The sequence below is a fragment of the Phacochoerus africanus genome, chromosome 9 (genome assembly GCF_016906955.1).
Source record: "Phacochoerus africanus isolate WHEZ1 chromosome 9, ROS_Pafr_v1, whole genome shotgun sequence".
Lineage (NCBI taxonomy): Eukaryota > Metazoa > Chordata > Mammalia > Artiodactyla > Suidae > Phacochoerus > Phacochoerus africanus.
Genome location: NC_062552.1, coordinates 40,538,470 through 40,543,041, shown reverse-complemented (window position 1 = coordinate 40,543,041; position 4,572 = coordinate 40,538,470).

Here is a 4,572-nt window from a genome sequence, read left to right as displayed (position 1 = left end):
GAAAAGACCTTTCTAAGAAAAGGATCAATCAGGAGTTCCCATTGTGGCTCAGTGGTTAAGGAATCCGACTAGGAACCATGAGGTTTTGGCTTCAATCCCTGGACTTGCTCAGCGGGTTAAGGATCCGGCGTTGCAGTGAGCTGTGGTGTAGGTTGCAGACGCGGCTCGGATCTCTGGTTGCTGTGGCTCTGGCGTAGGCCGGGGGCTACAGCTCTGATTAGACCCCTATCTTGGGAATCTCCATATGCCACGGGAGCGGCCCTAGAAAAGGCAAAAAGACAAAAAAAAAAAAGGGGGGGGGGATCAATCAAAGCAAAGAAACTCCTGGGCCATTAAAACAAGTCAAGCAGGAAGGGTGGACCTTTTTTTTTGGCTTTTTAGGGTTGTACCGCGGCAAATGGAAGTTCACAGGGGTCTAATGCTGGCCTATGCTACAGGCCCAGCAATGCCAGATTTGAGCCGCTTGGCGACCTACACCCGAGCTCACGTCAATACTGGACCCTTAACCCACTGAGCAACACCAGGGATCAACCCTCAACCTCATGGTTCCTAGTCGGATTCAGTAACCTCGGAGCCACGAGGGGAATTTCCAAGGGCAGGTCTCTTAATCAGAGCTTCCCTCCCTCCCTCTGGGCTTTTCCTGGTTTGGATGCCCACCGGCCTCCGCCCGGCTCTCGCCCTGTCCACCGAGATGTTCCTTCCCTTCCACGCTGGGTCTTCAGCCCTTCCCCCTGGTGGAGGTCTGGCTCTACGCTTCGGGATCTCCAAGGCGGATGCAGCCAACATCGACGCACGAGCCGGCTTCGGAACTGCCAAAAGCCAAGCAGAGGAACCCAAGCGCCCAAGGCCAGAGGGACGCCGCAGCCTACTCCTCCCTCAGAGGCGCGTTCCGGGGTTGCCAGGGCACCTGCCCAGCAACACACGGCGGCGGCCGCTGCCTCCCGCCAGGCTGGGCTTCCGGGTCCTCCTCCCTCTGCATCTCCGGGCTCTCTGGGCCTCCGCAGGTGATGGAGCCTTCCTAAGGGGCAGAACCAGAGGGCCCAGCGAGGGCGGGACTTTGTGGACAAGGACTGCTGGAAAAGCAGTTTGGAGTTTCTAGATTTTTTTTTTAAGAGTCATGGTTCTTCTCCAGGCAATTTTCATTATCGGCATTGTAGCCTCTGGTGGCAGTGAAGGATGAAAGCTTTCAGGTGCCCGCTTATAATTGGCTTTGATTAGACAGGATCACCTACCACTTACAGAGCTCTTTTTCTGGGCCAGGCGCCTGGTGGATGTTATCTTCCTTAAGCAGCCAGCTGCATTTTCCAAAATAGAAAGCTGAATTTGAGCAAGAGCTTGCTCAAGGTCACCCAGAAAATGGAGCTGCATTTCCGAGTTTTCTCATTCCAAATCAACCACTCTTTCCATCAAACCAACTTGAATTTGTCTTACTAATCCTTACCAGCATCTAATTAATCTTGCAGGCAAAGCTTTTCTCCAAAGCTTTTCTTTAAGTCCCTCAATTAATTCTGGCCTAATTTCTCTCTTGGTGAAGTGAAAAAAAAAAAATTAGGCCATGCTTTCATTTTTAATAAAAATTTCACTGATTATAAAAACAGAGAAAAATGGTCTTTTTAGAAATCTTGAAAAGTATTAAAAAGTATTGTTGGAGGAGTTCCCGTCGTGGCTCAGTGGTTAACAAATCCAACTAGGAACCATGAGGTTTCGGGTTCGATCCCTGGCCTTGCTCAGTGGGTTAAGGATCCAGCATCGCCGTGAGCTATAGGTTGCAGACATGGCTCGGATCCTGCATTGCTGTGGCTCTGGCATAGGCCAGTGGCTTCAGCTCCTATTAGACCCCTAGCCTGGGAACCTCCATATGCCGTGGGAGCAGCCCTAGAAAAGGCAAAAAGACAAAAAAAAAATATATATATATATAGTTGGAGTTCCTGCTCCAACAATGGCGTAGTAGGTTAAGAATCTGACTACAGCAGCTCTGCTCGCTGCAGGGGCTTGGGTTTGATCCCCAGCTGCAGGAGGTTAAAGGATCAGTGTTGCCATAGCTGCAGCATAGGAACTTCCATATGTCTCGAGTGCAGCCATTTAAAAAATAAATTTTTTTTGAAAAAGTATTTTAATACCCACAATCCTACAACCCGGATAAACCACTTTTTCTGAATACCTATTGCTGTACAATAAATTGCCCCCAAACTCTGTGGTTTTAAACAATAATCACTATTATCTTCTGATTCTGGGGGGGGGACTAGGCTAAGTTAGGCTATTCAGGTCACGGAGTTGCAGTCAGAAGGTGGCTAGAGCTTTCTCACTCAGATGCCTGGTGACTGGTGTTGACAATAAGCTGGGACCTCAGCTGGGGCTTTGGCCGAATCACCTACACATGGCTTTTCCATGCACCCCTCCACAGCATGGTGTCTGGGTTCCAAATAGGAACATTCCGGGAGAATCAGGCGAAAGCTATACTGCCTCCATAGTCATGGATGTAGAGAAAGGGAACTTTGACCATAACTCTCAATGGGAGAATCAAGGTCACATTGTATGAAGAGCCCAGGGCATGGGGGGGGAGTCTTGTTTTAACCATTTAGAATATATAGCCTCGGAGGTCCTGTTGTGGCTCAGTGGAAAAGAATCCGACCAGTATCCATGAGGATGCAGTTTCGATCCCTGGCCTCCCTCAGTGGGTTAAGGATCCAGCATTGCCGTGAGCTGTGGTGTTACGTCACAGATGCGGCTCGGATTGGCATTGCTGTGGCTGTGGTGTAGGCTGGGGACTACAGGTCCAATTCTACACCAAGCTTAGGAACCTCCATATGCTGCAGGTGCGGCCCTAAAAAGACAAAAAAATAAATAAATAAATTTAAATTTAATTTAAAAAATAAAAAATACAACCTGCCACACCACTACTAATATTTAGGTGCTGTTTCCTATCTGTTCTCTTTCTATGCACATATATGTTAACATAAGTGGAACTACATATATAATTTTTTAAGAGTTCGCATTATAGAGTTCCCATTGTGGCTCCGTGATAACAAACCCAACTAGTATCCATGAGGATGTGGGTTCAATCCCTGGCCTCAGTGCTAAGTGGGTCAGGGATCTGGTGTTGCTGTGGCTGTTGGGTAGGCCAGCAGCTACAACTCTGATTCGACCCCTGGCCTGGGAACTTCCACATGCTGCAGGTGTGATGTTGATATTAATAACAATAATGATAAAGAGCACCACTGCATGCAAGGCCACCACCGTCTTGCAAGAAGGGCTTCCCAAGGGTTCTCTCACTGGCCACTCCTCCCGTGATGGCTCTCCCCAGACCAAGCCTGGCCTGGAGATCACCACGGACCTGCCTGGGAGCAGAGGGTTGACACAGGGAGTGGGGCCCCTCCTGGGCCCCTTAAATCAGCTTAACCTTCCCTCAGCTGTAGGGCCCTCCCTGCCATTCTACTGGGATCTGGGATCCTGCTGGGCCATGAGCCTAGGTCTCAATGAGCGGGGTGAACTCTGGTGCCATCGCTGGCCCATTATAGGGTTTATGTGCCTAAGTCTAGGTCTGGTTTGTTGGTGGTGGTGGGTTTTTTATTTGTTTGTTTTTGTCTTTTTAGGGCCCAACCCTCGGCATATTGGAAGTTCCCAGGCTAGGGGTTGAATCAGAGCTACAACTGCCAGCCTATGCCACAGCCACAGCAACACCAGATCCAAGCTGCATCTGTGACCTATGCCACAGCTCTTAGCAATACTGGATCCTTAACCCGCTGAGCGAGGCCAGGGATTGAACCCACATCCTTATGGATACTAGTCAGGTTCATTACTGCTGAGCCACAACAGGAACTTCTATTGCTTTTTTTTTTTTTTTAATCACTGTTTTTGTGAGTCACAAGGGGCTGCCTGTGATTCAGCCTAATCATAAAAGGCAAACACTCCTAACAGGTTCCATGGTGAGGTCGGAGGGGAAGGGGAGATGGACCTTAGCCCCACCGTTGCCCTCAGCCCGGTGGAATCCTACTCTGAGTTCACTGACTGGGGGCTCAGCTTTGGGAAGGGACTCCGCTCACAGAGTGGTGGGAGCAGGTGGACCTGGCACATGTGGCAGGCTTGGATCAAGAAGGTCTGTTCTGGTTTTTGATTTTTTTTTTTCCCACTGTACAGCAAGGGGGTCAGGTTATCCTTACATGTATACATTACAATTACATTTTTCCCCCTGTTCTGGTTTTTGGTTGGCTTGCTGCCACCCCAGGCCCTTTAGAGCAAAGGGTGAGGCAGCGATAAGAACTGCCCAGGGGTTGGAGGAAACAAGACACCAGACGAGGAGTGATATCAAATAAACTCTACCCTGTTCCTTTTGGGTCTTGATGGAACATAGGCGAGAAGCTTGAGCCTAGAAGGATGGCATTGTTTGATAGCTGAGCAATCAAGGATGTGGGTAAAAAGCTCTTGTGTCGGGTAAACCTCGAGAGTTTCAAGCTAAATTGGGGTGTGGGGCCTTTTCTTTTTCTTTTTTTTTTTTTTTTTTTTTTTTTAGGACCGCATCTGCAGCACATAAAAGTTCCTTGGCTAGGGGTCTAACTGAATGTACAGCTGCCA